We start from the raw sequence: 15,120 nt of genomic DNA, 5'->3' as shown, positions 1-15,120 counted from the left end.
CTATGTATGTAACAAATGCATCTATGTATATGCCATGCAATCTGTGTATGTACTTGTACCCCATAAATTTCCACACACACACATGTTGTGTATATATGGACAGCGGACCTAGATGGTCAAATTCAAAACCTACTCCAGCACTTAATTATATGTATATACAATCTCATGGCCTATAGACTTTCTTATCAGAAATACACTATAAAGCTAGGGAAGGTGGCTCACTCACACTTGTAATCCTAGCACTTTGGAAGGCAGAGATGGGAGGATCACTGGAACCTAGGAGTCCCCTGCCGGGGCAACACAGTGACTCCCCATTTCTATAAAAAATAAAAAACTCGCTGGGTGTGCACGGTGGTTTGTGCCTGTAGTTCCAACTACTTAAGAGGCTGAAGTAAGCCCAGAAGTCCAAGCGTGAAGTGAGCCATAATCACGCATCAGTGCACTCCAGCCTGGTAACAGAGCAAGACCCTCTCTCATATTAAAAAAAAAAAAAAAGAAAAAAGGTATAAAACATTTTACCTTAGGGAGTGATACATAGATTAAATGGGCTAATATATTAATAAACCTCAAGAACGGTGCTAGTGGCCGGGTGCGGTGGCTCACACCTGTAACCCCAGCACTTTGGGAGACCAAGGCAGGCGGATCACCTGAGGTCAGGAGTTCAAGACCAGCTGGCCAACATGGTAAAACCCCATCTCTATAAAAATACAAAAATTAGCCAGGCATGATGGCAGGTGCCTGTAATCCCAGCTACTTCGGAGCCTGGGGCAGAAGAATCGTTTGAACCCGGGAGGTTGCAATGACCCGAAATTGGGCCATGGCACTCCAGCCTGGGTGATAGAGTGAGATTCCATCTCAAAAAAGAAAAAAAAAAATAGTGCTAGCACCCAAGAAGTATTTATGATTATGTACTAAATTCACCAAAACCACGTGTGTCTCTATGTATGTACGTATTCTATAAATGTGATACATATACAAAACTTAAAAGTTTTACCATGAATTTTTTTTTTTTTTTTTTTTGAGATGGAGTCTCCCTGTTGCCCAGACTGGAGTGCAGTGACATGATCTCGGCTCACTGCAACCTCTCTGCATACCAGGTTCAAGCAATTCTCCTGCCTCAGCCTCTCCCATAGCTGAGATTACAGGCACCTGCCACCGCATCTGGTTAATTTTTGTATTTTTAGTAGAGACTGTGTTTTACTATGTTGGCCAGGCTGGTCTCAAACTCCAGACCTCAGGTGACCTGCCAGCCTCAGCCTCCCAAACTGCTGGGATTACAAGCATGAGCCACCATGCCCGGCCTACAAAAACTGAAAAACCCTAAAATGAGTAGAAGAAAAACAACTAAAACAATCAGGAGGCTGACATGGGAGGATCACTTGAGCCTGGGAAGTAGAGACTGAAGTGAGTTTAGATAGTGCCACTGCACTACAGCCTAGTGACAGAGCAAGACTCCATCTCAATTTTAAAAAAAGAAAAGAAAGCTAAAACAATTCTAAAGAAAATATACAGATTAACATTTGATTATAAAGTCAGTTTTAAAAGACAGCAAACAGACAAGCAAATAAAACACTGAAAACAAAATACAGAAACTAAAAATGCATAAATACCTAAAGGAATCTGACATACCACATAAATTGCATTACATATCAATGGAGAGAAAAGCTAAATGAAATAAAGCCATATGAAAAAAGATAAATTGCAAACCTGTAAAAAATACAAAAGATATCCAGAAGGATTCATGCCCTATATATTTTTGTAAAACACAAAACTTTAAATCAGTTTTAAAAACAAATAGAAGACAGCATCTTTATGCCTTTTTTAACAAGAAAATGCATTGCAGACACAAAAATTCCAACCTGTATATGAAAACACAAAAAGGATTACCTCAAACTGCATCCTACTCAACAAAATATACCCAAAAGAACGTAAAAAGAAGCCCCAGGTCAGGCATGCTGGCTCACACCTGTAGTTCCAACAGTCTGGGAAGCCAAAACAGGAAGACTGCTTCAGCCCAGGAGTTCAAGACCAGGCTGGACAACATGGCAAGACCCTGTGTCTATGAAAAATAACAAACAAAAAATTAACCAGTGTGGTGGGGTGCACCTGGGCCCAGCTATTCAGGAGGCTGAGGCAAAGGGTTTACTTGAACCCAAGAGGTCAAGGCTGCAATGAGTTGTGACCACTCCACCACACTCCAGCATAGGAAACAGAGTGAAATACACACACACACACACAAACACACACACACACACACACACAGTTTATATAGGGGGAGGGTGGGCAAGTGGGGAAGCTCAACCTCACCAGAAATATGATAAATGCAAAATTAAAACAACTGGATATTATTCCATCTCCAAAACCCCGAAAGAAATTCAACTGTCAAATCTTTGCGGCCAGGTATGGTGGCTCACGCCGGTAATTCCAGCACTTTGTGAGGCCAAGACGGACAGATCACCTGAAGTCAAGAGTTCGAGACCAGCCTGGCCAGCATGACAAAACCCTGCCTCTACTAAATAAATAAATAAATAAGCCAGGTGGCACATGCCTGTAGTCCCAGCTATTCCAGAGGCTGATACACAAGAACCGCTTGAACCCAGGAGGCAAAGGTTGCAGTGAGCCAAGACTGCACCACTACACTCCAGCCTGGGCAACAGAGGGAGACTCTTGCCTCAAAAAAAAAAAAAAAAAAAATCATTGGTAATGATATGGAGAAACAGTCTAATAGAAAACTTAGTATCAACTAGATACAACCAATGTGGAATGAATTTGGTAATTCCAGTAAAGTTGACAATGCACATACACTTCAGATTACCAATTCCACTTAAACCCAAGAGAAATTAATCATGTACAAAGATGTTCACAGCCACATTGTTTCAAAATTGCAAAAGACTGAAAATCTAATTGGTTCCTAGTAACGAATAAACAGGCCACAGTATATTTATAAACTATAATAGAATACAAATAAATTCAGATTAATGATTTCCCAAACTTTTTCACCTTAGGACTCCTTTACAATTAAAAAATTTGAGAGTCCTCAAAGAGCTTTTGTTTAAGCAGGTTTTATTATCAATATATGCCATTTTAAAAGTTAATGCCTAGTAATTTTAAGAAAAGTTTATTTATGTTTATTCACTTAAAACTAATAAACCATTAATATTAAGATAAATGACACTGTATTAAAAGCACTTTCCAAACTACAAATTTTTTACGTTAATCTTTTTAATACCTGGCTTAAAATAAAACAGGTGGATTCCTCTATCTGCTTCTGCATTCAACTTTTCTGAAACATCTGAAACTCCTGAAAACTCTGCTGTACACTACATTCATGGGATAATAAGAGTAAAAAGCATAAATAGCTTCTTGGTATTTTTTTTAAAATCGTTTTCCTCTCACAGACATCTGAAAAGGTGTCAAAGATCCCCATGGGTTTCTAGACCAACTTTTGCTAATTAAAATATCAGATCCACAGGTAACATGAAAGAAACTCAAAAACTCACTGTTGAGTGACAAAAAATACACAAAATGACACATACTATATGATACCTTTCTAAAGTTAAAACATACACAAGGAAACCAGTCTGGGGAAAAAGAAGCAGGATTGGGAAGCACTGAAAGCAACTCTTTAAAATGACCTGCAGAATTCCATTTCTTTAAATAAAAAAATATGAAACAAGTATGAAAGACTGTAACATTTGTTACAATCTGTTACAACAGATTTGTACTTGCTTACTAAGGACAGAAGATCTCATAATTTACATGTTTAATATATTAACTATGTTAATTTTTTAAAGCCATTGACGTAGATTCCTTTGTGCCTCTCCTAGATTCAAATTCCTCTTTCAATAAAGCAGGATTTGGTTATAATCTAGTAACTCTCTTTTATTTCATTTTATAGCTAAATAAGAAAGCCATATTTATGAAAATACTATGTTTAAAACAATTTAGTAAGAAAAAGAATGGGCTCTCAGTCAAGGTAAATTGTGAAAGCAATGGTGGAAACATGTTCCTGAAAATCCTGTTTTCATCTGCTGCCTTCAAAAAATGAACACTGTATGCCTTAACACTTACACAATTCAAGAATACTATTTGGCTCCTTAATTTCAATTGGAGGGCCATTCAACTCCATATAAATCTCCGCATTAAATTATTCAAATAATCTTTTTTTGGAATAATGTTTACCTGCCAAATCATTCTGTTAGGGGAGCAAATCAAGATAAAAAACTATCTACTATAATTAAGGGCTTCAAAAGTTACGGATGAAAACAAAAGTATAAACCTACATTTAGAATATAACAGATTAAATGTTAATTAAAGATATCTACTCTGCTCTAAGTGACAGGGATGAAAGAAATCCTGGTAAACCAGTAGTGTTTGGAAAAGAAAGAAAGCAAAAATCAGGAATTATTTTAGGGACTTTAGGGTAAAAGAGGTTCACTGCACATTACCAGGCACCTACTATGTGCCAGATAAATTTGGTTTCAGCAATATTTAATATGGACTGTTATTAAGAGGTCAGGATGGAGATGTTCAGTAGGTAACTGTAAATGCTAGATGAGAAATTCGATGAGGGAGAATAAGAGACAGTGATGCCAGGGAAGAAGTTTGGATAAAACAAGTAATTAATCTCAAGTTAAATTCCATATTTAGGTTAGGAAAATGAACAGAGCAGACAAAGCACAGAGAGTTTCTGAAATGCAGTACACTTTCATGTGACACACCAATTACCTGCTGTGGAACAGTTTCACACGTTGAGAAATACGATTTAGAAGCGGGAAGAATAGAAATAGAAGTACTAGGGAAACCAAAGAGAAGACAGATAAGGTTTTTGTAAAATGAGCATACCTATGAATATTTGTAGAAAGGGGCAGGCAGAGAGTAGGGAAAAGGGTAAGCAGAGAAAATGGACTTTGAAAACAGCACTTCTTCCATCGGCAAAAGAAAGTGTAGGAAGAAATAAAGAAAAAGTATGAAATGAATGAGATCAAACATTTGTATCATATGGTCATCTATCTTTCTCAATTAAGTAACAAAGTAATATGCAGGGGTTGAAGAATTTAAGAATCTAAAAAGGTTTGCAATTGCCAGAATACACAAATGCAACAATTCAAAGGATATCAATTAGTGACAATACAAATGTAAACAGAGTCAGAGTTATTTATATACATACATAAAAAAGCACTGTATGCTTTTTAAAAAAAAAGGGGGCATCTATTTGAAAAATACACATAAATTAAAAACTAACAACTCATTTATCCAAGATAATTGGCTAGCAGAGGTCGGGCACAGTGGTTCAAGCCTGTGAACCAGCACTTTAGGAGGCCAACCAGCACTTTAGGAGGCCCAGCACTTTAGCAGGCCAAGGCGGGTGGATCATCTGAGGTCAGGAGGTTGAGACCAGCCTGACCAACACGGTGAAACCCCATTTCTACCAAAACTACAAAAATTACCTGGGTATGGTGGCACACACCTGTAGTTCCAGCTACTTGGAAGGCTGAGGCAGGATAATCGCTTGAACCCAGTGAGCTGATAGCAACAACGCACACCAGCCTGGGTGACAGAACAAGACTGTCTCAAAAAAAAAAAAAAAAAATTTTATACTTAACAATTTCCTTGTAAATCCTTCAAAACTATGCACTTGCCTATATTCTTTTTGCACATCCACTGCTGATGTACTGGAACATCTACAGCTGCTGTACTGTACAAGATACAGTTCTATCTTCTTTACAGCTCTTCAGCTGTCAAGATATAAGGCAACTACCTCTACAGTTTATGTCGCCCCTTAGCAAGTGAACAACTATATTGCATTAAAAATTTGCTTTGACGGCAGGGCGCGGTGGCTCACGCCTGTAATCCCAGCACTTTGGGAGGCCGAGGCGGATACTTCACGAGATCAGGAGATAGACACCATCCTGGCTAACACCGTGAAACCCGTCTCTACTAAAAACACAAAAAAATTAGCCGGACGTGGTGGCGGGCGCCTTTAGTCCCAGCTACTTGGAAGGCTGAGGCAGGAGAATGGCGTGAACCGGAGGCGGAGCTTGCGGTGAGCCGAGATCGCGCCACTGCACTCCAGCCTGGGAGACAGAGCGAGACTGCCTCAAAAAAAAAAAAAAAGTTGCTTTGACTACCTCCTGCAATATACTGCTACACTTTTGTAAAACAGCAATCTCTAGTTCCCTTCAGACTTCTTTGAATCATCAGAGTTCTGATCTGCTGCAGTCTGGGAAAACTCAAAACCTGCCTTTTATTTAGTAAAGTCTAGGAAACAAGTGCTGCTGTACATGTTCTCTGAAACTACTGCTGGACCCTCACACGTAAAGTGAACAGCGAATTTTAAAGCTTGCTTACCTGAAGACTATTTTCATCAGAGGATTACCTTCCCCAAGAAGAAGGGCAAAGTTTCATAAAGCCACCTGAAGGCTACTGCATTTCTGAAAACTGCTTTTCTAAACATACCTTTCAAACTGATTCCCTGTATTTTTGTAATTTTCAACCACAGTAAATACAATTTTGCTTACAATTTTAAATATAATACGAGCAAAAGATTATTTGGTAAACTTTCGATGCAAAAATGAAGCAGCAGTCTAGTACAGACTAATTCAAAAAATAGCTACATTCTTTTTTTCTTTTTTTTCAGACAGACTCTCGCTCTTGTTCCCCAGGCTGGAGTGCAGTGGTGCGATATTGGCTCACTGCAACCTCCGCCTTCCAAGTACCTGGGATTACAGGCGCGTGCCATCATGCTTTGCTAGTTTTTTTGTATTTTTAATAGAGACAGAGTTTCGCCATGTCGGTCTGGAGCTGGTCTCGAGCTGGATTCGAACTCCTGACCTCGGGTGATCCGCGCGCTTCGGCCTCCCAAAGTGGTGGGATTACAAGCGTGAGTCACCGCACCTGGCCAAAAAACAGCTACATTCTTGATCATCTATCAAGTAACGGAAAACACTTATCAATTTACTACTAGCTCGAAATACTTCTCAACCTTTAAACTTCTGTAACAGCTGCAGCCAGAGCTCAGCATAAACTCAGGTGTGCCACCAACGTATTTCATAATCTACCTTTTACAGCCTAAATTTGTATCCCTTTCCTGTCTATATTATCCACTGCAGCCAAACCGTAAATGTTTGCATTTTCTACAGACATTTCATTCTTGTAATGACCTCTCCTACTCCCATTCCTCACCCTAGCTAAACCCGATCTACTTCAGGAATCCTCTCCCAATTTTGCAAACTGAAACCTCGCCTTCCTGTGAAATGCCCGCAGCAAACTTTTTGCAGTCACGTTCTGCATTAAGAGCCTTTTAAATCTTTCTTAGCACCTAGCACTGTCCAACGCTCACATTACTGTGCTCCAATTTGCCAGCAAAGTTGTACAAAATGCTAACAAAAGTATTTTGAAGATGAAACTGTATAAGAAATTTCAAATAAAATCTCAATGTCATCATGGAACCTACAAGTAATGCATGAATTGTCTTTCAAAAAGAAAAATACCTCTTCTATTTTCCATCTCTTACTCAAAAAAAGTACACAGACTAAAAAGCTCGTTTAAATACAGCTCATCAAAAAAGTGTTTCCACATAAACGGGAAAAGTCGCCTTGGGGAAATTTTATTCCTCTGCCCTCGTGCTGAATAATTTGCACTGTATTGTCTATTGGACGAGTGGCTAATAACTTTTTTCATAATAAATTCCACTTCTATTTTTCAGATCCTCGAGGAGGCAATGATGGTTGAAAAACAAGCGCATCGAAGGTCCCCGAACAGCCACATAATGACTTTAATTAGGGGAAAATAAAATTTTCTGGAATTTATGTGCTCTCGTGAGCCCAGGTGCCCGAACTGCCACCTGCCGAGACGGGTGGCTATATAGACTCTGGGAAGGGCACAAAGCCTGGAGCGCTGAGGGGCGAAATAACCCCGGCGCCCGTACGGACGCCTGCGGCATGTCACCTAAAGCGTAGCCCACACTGCACCCAGCCAAGGATGGGCTGTGAGCTGAAGGCCGAAAGGCGGCGCTGCCGCAGGCGTCTGGAACGTAAGCGCGCATGTGGCGACAAAGGAAAGGGCCGCCAAGGGAAAGAGCACGCCCCGTCGCGCAGACACGCCGTCGCGCCGGAGGCTGGGCTGCCGCCGCCGCCGCCCTTTTCCCCATCCCCGGCTCTATGATAATAACGGAATTTTTTTCCAGATACCGCCTTCAAGATGGCGGCTCCGCCTCCCTACAACACTCAATACTCCCCAGCAGCAGGCGCCTAGCATCCGCCATCTTGCCCCCCCGTCCCTCCTCCCCTTCGCGGACATTTACATAGCGAAAATAGGCCCAGCAGGCCTCCGGCCTTCACCTCACGCCTGCAGCCTTCGCCTCCTCGCCCCCGTGCCGTGCCCTGCGTCTGCAGTGGCGTCGACCCCAGGTCCATCAACCGCCTTCCGGACAAGCGGGCGAAGTTTTCCCACCCCTGCCCGCTTACGGAGCGCACCTCCGCAGCCGCTCAGGGCAGCCGGATAATCCCTAGGCCTAACTGCGGCCTCCTCGGGGCCTGTTCGGCGCCGAGCGCCACGACGGCCGGCCTAGCGGGGGAGGGCGCCCTACGGGACGCCGACCAGGCCACGAGCAGGTTACTGCGCGCGCACTAGGCCCCGCGGCCGCGGGGGCACGCGGGACTCACCCGACGGATGTGCGGGAGGTCGGCGATAGCGGCGGGTCCTGCAGGCCGGCCTTTCTCTGGAGCACTGGGCCGGGCTCCGGCTGGTAGGGCGGGCGGAGGGAGGGAGGAGGGGCCGAGCTCGGAGCTGACAAAAAGCGGCCCAGCTCCCCGGCACGGGCCCGCCGTCAGCACGTCACGTCACCGCCCGGGAGAGAGACCCAGGAAAATGCGGGATGGTAGTTGGGCCCCCTCCGCCCGCTGGGCCTCTCGGCGCCCCGGGTCGGCGCCGGTCACGCCCCGAGACCGGGGAGTCCAGTGACCTCACTACAGTGGGGTCTCCGGCAGCTGGAGTTTCCGTCACAACGTTCCTTTCCTCCGCGCGCCCGCCGTCACCACTACTCGCGCACCACTGCATCAGTCGGCTGCGTACAGGCAAGCGGCCCCGCACCGGGCCAGACCACCCGTTGCCATCTCCGGTGACCTCGGATTCCTAATCTCCCACACCCTGCCCCAGGCTCTCCCGAGACCTGTCGCCTCTCGGCGCCAGTCCTAGCCAAGGCGACAGATCTCATTGTTTGCAGGCCCTTAGACTCCCGCCCGCAGTAAACGTGTTTACTTTATTCCTAGAGTTGAGGAGGAAAGCATATACAGAGATATAGCATTCCCCGCTGTCGCCTGCGTTGGCTTTAAAAAAAAATTAAACAAAAAAAGTAAATGGACTTGCCATAGTGTACATGCAAGAGGAGGGGAGGATTATCCTAGATCAGTTACTAAGCCATTTGATTTTTTTTTTTTTTTACGTTAACGTAGGTATTTTGACCGAGATTTGTAATGTCTAGTATATGTTCTTTATGGCAGTATTTCATCTTTTGGCATCTTTGAAATGTCAGTTTTGTGTAATTGTCTGATGAACAATGAATTATGCACATTCTTTAATAAATGTAAACTAACAATTGGTTTTGGGATTGTCTTCTTACAAAATTATTTATCCTCTTAAAGTTTAAAAAGGTTTTAGAGACTGAGAGGAAAATGCATTTGATTAAACAGATAGTACGGATGAACTCCAAAAACGTGTATTGTGCGTTTTCATTACTTCACGTTTTTATATACTCTAATTTCCCATTAAACTTGGGACCGAAACTGTGTTTAAAAGTTGCTACTAAAAAGTTAAACATGCCTATCGCGGTCGCTCACCTCTGAGCGCTTTGTGAGGCCCAGGCTGGAGTATCGCTTGAGGCCAGCAGATACAGGCGGACAGCTGTGATCAAGCCACTGCATTGCAGCCTGTGGGCCAGAGCCAGTAATCTCTAAATGCAGAGGCCAGGTATTTTAGTTTTCTATCATACCTATTTTTAAAACTCATAGAAATCATCTTGTCCTTAACTGAGACACCTAAAAATCATAAAATGCTTTACGAAAGGAAAACCAACGGTACATAGTTGATATAATGAGATAAGTGTGGATAGCAGTTTTCTTTTCAGACCATTGGTTTGACCTTTTTTTTCTCAAGTCGTTACATTTTGTTTCAAACATGGTAAATGAGAGGCGGCTCACCCCTGTAATTCCAAAACACTTTGGAAGGCTGAGATAAAATCAGCTCTTGCTCAACTGATGGTTGGAGACAAGCCTGGAAAACAGGGCGATCCATCTGTACAAAAAAATTGAAAAGAGCTGGGTGTGGTAGTACACGCCTGTAGTCCCAGCAATGGGGAGGCTTAAGCCCATTTGGGCTATGATTGTGATACCACACTCCAGCGTTTATGACAGAGCAAGATCCTGTATTTAAGTAAATAAATAAAAATGTCTTGTTTGAGAAATTTTTATCAAGTTAAGACAATGTGTTTTGTGGAAAGAAAAGTATTTTTACAATATGTTTTTCAGTAAAGAACTAGCCTAATTTCATACGTAATTAACATAATTTCAAAATACTGATAACGTTCAAGTTTTTAGAGATGGTGCCTGGCTCTGCCACGCAGGCTGGAGTGCAGTGGCAGCTTCGTAGCTCACTCAGCCTTGTACTCTCCAGTTCAGTGTAACAGCCATGGCCTCCCAAAGCACTGGGATTACAGCTGTAAATCAAATATTTTCCAAAGGCTTTCATTTAATGTTATGGGGTCTCATGTCATCCATTCAACTGTAAGCAACGTGGTCAGAACACAAAAAACAAAGTAAACATTATTGTTAATACTTACATGCTTATCAAAAATCCTAGTATTATTATAAAAAATTACCAATATATAAAGCACTTGAGAAAGATCAGCTAAGGAATATAAAGGAAAAAAGATGTTTCCTAATCTAAAAGATCAGAGGTAGTTTAGATAATGAAACTAAACAACTTTTGACATTACTTTTCATTCATAATGTTAAGTTTTGTTAAGAGACAAGGAAAGGATGGTCTAATTGTAGTTGTCATACAAGAAAAGTCTTTATTACAGTCCAAGAAAGATTATAAATGACTACAGATGAAGTCAACTATATTACATGTTTTTATTTTCTCAAAGAAACACAACAGAGGGAAAATTTATATAGGGACAATGATGAGATAATATTTCAGAAGTATATTGTGAATACAAAATAACTGGCTGCAAAGCAAATAAACTTTTATTACCAAGAAAATGTATCTGTTGTTCACAGTTGCTAATGTGTCTCAGCTTTGAAAGTAACCAGCTCACAAAGATCAAGGTTTTAATAAAGTAGCTACAATTGCATAAGCAAGACACAGTACAAGGTCTTCGTATCTTTTTCCAAAAGAAGATGAGGCAGAAAAAAAGAAAAAAGAATTTTACTTCCCATTAGTACGAAGGAATTTACAAAAAAAAGATTATGCTAGTTTTTGAGAAAACACACTTCAGTAGTACAGAATTAATTCATATATCAAAATGTAAAAGCATGTTATCTAAAATGTCTCAAAAAGCTTTACAGAACCAAAATTTAAAGACATCGTATCTAAAACATCTCAAAAAGTTTTATAGAACTAAATATATTAGGCTGCTATGGAGGCCATAAGAAAATATCACGCTGAGTGGTTTAACCAACAGAAATTCATTTTCTCATAATTTCAGAAGCCCCAAGTCCAAGATCAAAGTATTGACAGGTTTGATTTATTCCAAGGCCTTTCTACTTGGCTTTTAGTGATGGCAGCCTTATCACTATCTTTACCTGATCTTCGCTCTGTGTCTATGTCTGACTCTCTTGTAAGGACACTAGTCATATTGGATTAGAGATCACCCATATGACTTCATTTTACCTTAATTACCTCTGCAAATGCAGGTACAGTTGGAGGTACTTGGAGTTATAATCTGGGGAAGGACACATTTCAGCCCAGAATACTCTACCCTCTGGTCACTCAAAATGCACCTTATTTCTCACATGCAAAATACATCATTACTAGGGTGTGTCAAAAAATGTTGTGATCCAGTTTGAAGAGGCTTGTACTGGCTAATGATGAGTATCAAAATACCATTTTATTACAATGCACTTATACCCATTGGATATATCCAAAATCATGAATCCACAATAACATATCTCAAAAAATTACCACCTTTGAGGAATGGTAGAGAACCAACTTATGAGAAGAATGTCTGATTATGCAAAGAATAACATGTTTAGCTCATACAAATGTTTTTCCCAACCAAAAACAGTGATGGCAATTTTCTTTTTATAGATGTATTCCCTTTTTCAGTCTGATTTCTTATCACATGTCATGTAGCCTCCAGAAAACTCCAGTGTACACCTGTAGAAAAATAAGAATGAAAAAAGCAGTATTTATGGTTATATGAAAATAGTTTTTTGTTGTTTTTGTTTTTTTAGATGGGGTCTCACTCTGTCACCGAGGCTGGAGTGCCGTGTCACGATCTTGGCTCACGGCAAGTTCCACCTCCCAGGTTCATGCCATTCTCCTGCCTCAGCCTCCCGAGTAGCTGGAACTACAGGTTCCTGCCACCATGCCCAGCTAATTTTTTTTTCTTTTTGATTTTTGTATTTTTAGTAGACATGGGGTTTCACCGTGTTAGCCAGAATAGTCTTGATCTGCTGACCTCGTGATCCACCCGCGTCAGCCTCCCAAAGTGCAGGGATTACAGGCATGAGCCACTGCACCCGGCGTGGAAATAGTTTTGAAATTCCCTTGAAAGGGTCTGAGGACCCTCAGACCACACTTTGAGAAAGAATTTTTGAGTTAATATGTAACAATAGTTACATGGAGTGTCCCTGTTATAGCGTGTACAGACAATGCACAAATACGCCATTTTCATCCACCGAAAGAACTAAAACAGAAATGACGGATTGCATTTCAGATATTTGGAGTTCTTAAATGGCAGACATTGACAACAAAGAAGAGTCTGATCTTGGAAAAGATTTGGGACTGGGTGTGTTTGCTCACGCCTGTAATCCCAGCACTTTTGAGAGGCTGAGGCGGTGGATCACCTGAGGTCTGGAGTTTGAGATCAGCCTGGCCAACATGGCTAAACCACATGTCTACTAAAAATACAAAAATTAGCTGTGCATGGTGGCTTATGCCTGTAATCCCAGCACTTTGGGAGGCCAAGGTGGGTTGGTCACCTGAGGTCAGGAGTTCAAGACCAGCCTGGCCAATATGGTGAAACCCCAACTTCTACTAAAAATACAAAAATTAGCTGGGTGCAATGATGTGTGCCTGTCATCCCAGCCTCTTGCGAGGCTGAGGCAGGAGAATTGCCAAGATCATGCCACTGCATTGCAGCCTGGGCAGCAGAATGAGACTCAGGCCAAAAAAAAAAAAAAAAAAAATTGAGTGGCGTTGAAGCAGTAGAAAAAGAGCAGGCATGGTGGCTCACACCTGTAATTCCAGCTCTTCGGTAGGCCAAGGCGGGTGAATCATGAGTTCAAGACCAGCCTGGCCAACATGGTGAAACCCTGTCTCTACTAAAAATATAAAAATTAGGTGTGGTGGTGCATGCCTGCAGTCCCAGCTAGTTGGGGGGCTGAGACAGAGAACTGCTTGAACCTGGGAGGCGGAGGTTGCAGTGAGCTGAGATTGCGCCACTGCATTCCAGCCTGGGCAACAGAGTGAGATTCCGTTTCAAAAAAAGAAAGAAAACAAAAGAAACTGGTGAAGAGACAAAAATCAAAGCAGATTTGCTCAGATGATGGAAAATCCTCAGATTCTTATAGGCTTTAGAGAAAGACTTGGTAGAAAGATCAACAAGATACATTGAATGCTTGCCTAGGGTAGTTAAAGATGAGTCAATGCTCTCAAAAACCTGCAACTTAAATGTGCACAGACAGAGGCCAAATTCTATGAGGAAGTTTATGATCCTGAAAGGAAGTATGCTACTCCCTCTCAGCCTCTATTTGATATGTGATTTGATATTATTAATGCAGTTTATGAACCTATGGAAGAAAAATGTGAATTGAAAGCAGATAAAGAAGACAGAATTTCAGCTGAAATTCAAAGCTGAAAGAAAGGCCAAGGTTGATAATGAAAAAATGGATGAAGAAAACAAAGATCCCAAAGGAATTCCTAAATTTTGGACTTGCTCAATGAAATAGTTCAGGAACATGATGAACCTATCCTGAAGCACTTCAAAGGTGTTAAAGTGAAGTTCTCAGATGCTAGCCAACCTGTGAGTTTTGTCTTAGAATTTCACTTTGAACCCTGAATATTTCACAAATGAAGTGTTGACAAAGACATATAGTATGAAGTCAAAATCAGATGACTCTGATCATTTTTCTTTTGATAGGCCAGAAACTGTGGGTTCTACAGGGTGCCAGATGGACTGGGAAAAAAGGAATAAAAACCTTTAAGAAGCAGAAACACAAGGAATGTGAGACAGTTCCTAATGGGAATAAAACAGTTTCTGATGACTCTTTCTTTAATTTTTTTCTGCCTGCCTGAAGTTCTGAGAATGCAGTTCTGGATGATGCTGCTGAAGCTATGTTTGCTGCAGACTGTGAAAATGGTGTATAATCCCAAAATCAGTGTTACACTTTACTGGAGCAACTGTTGAAGATGATGATGATTATGATGAAGAAAGTGAAGAAATGGATGATAAAGAGGAAACAAAAAGAGATGAGAAAAATTATCCAGGCTGGGTATGGTGGCTCACACCTGTAATCCAATACTTTAGGAGGCTGAAACAGGCATATCACTTGAGGCCAGGAGTTAGAGACCACCCTGACCAAAGATCACCCTGGTGAAATCCCATCTCTACCAAAACATACAAAAATTAGCCAGGTATGGTGGTGCACAACTGAAGTCTCAGCTACTTGGGAGGCTGAGGAAGGACAATCACCTGAGCCTAAGAGGTTAAGGCTGCAGTAAGCCATGATTATTCCGCTGCACTCAGCCTTGTCTGACAGAGTAAGATCCGGTCTCAAAAAAAAAAAAATATCCAAAGCAGAATCAAAACCTCACAGAGAGCAAGCAGCAGTAAAGTAGGATGGCCTACCTTCTACTTCCCTAAAAAAGAAATATTTACATCTGACAAGTCTATTT

The 15,120-nt window shown here is 41.4% G+C and overlaps 1 protein-coding gene and 1 pseudogene across 4 annotated transcripts in view; one reads left to right on the top strand and one right to left on the bottom strand.

The window, feature by feature from the left end:
• ZFY (zinc finger protein Y-linked) overlaps nucleotides 1-9,000 on the bottom strand; it is a 50,244-nt gene extending 41,244 nt beyond the window's left edge. For 2 of the 4 annotated variants that reach the window (XM_063721480.1, XM_054545408.2), the window contains exon 1: nucleotides 8,343-8,792. The gene's annotated coding sequence lies outside the window, so the exon portion shown is untranslated. Of the gene's footprint in view, nucleotides 1-8,342 lie in introns of all 4 variants that reach the window. The other 2 variants (XM_054545411.2, XM_063721481.1) reach the window with 2 other exon arrangements.
• Nucleotides 9,001-12,957: 3,957 nt separating this feature from the next.
• LOC129053168 (nucleosome assembly protein 1-like 1) lies at nucleotides 12,958-14,669 on the top strand (annotated as a pseudogene).
• The last annotated feature ends 451 nt before the right edge of the window (nucleotides 14,670-15,120 follow it).

Source organism: Pongo abelii, chromosome Y, assembly GCF_028885655.2.
Source record: "Pongo abelii isolate AG06213 chromosome Y, NHGRI_mPonAbe1-v2.0_pri, whole genome shotgun sequence".
In the NCBI taxonomy this organism is placed as follows: domain Eukaryota; kingdom Metazoa; phylum Chordata; class Mammalia; order Primates; family Hominidae; genus Pongo; species Pongo abelii.
The sequence above is the reverse complement of the archived record's forward strand: the minus strand, read 5'-3'. Positions and strand labels throughout refer to the sequence as shown.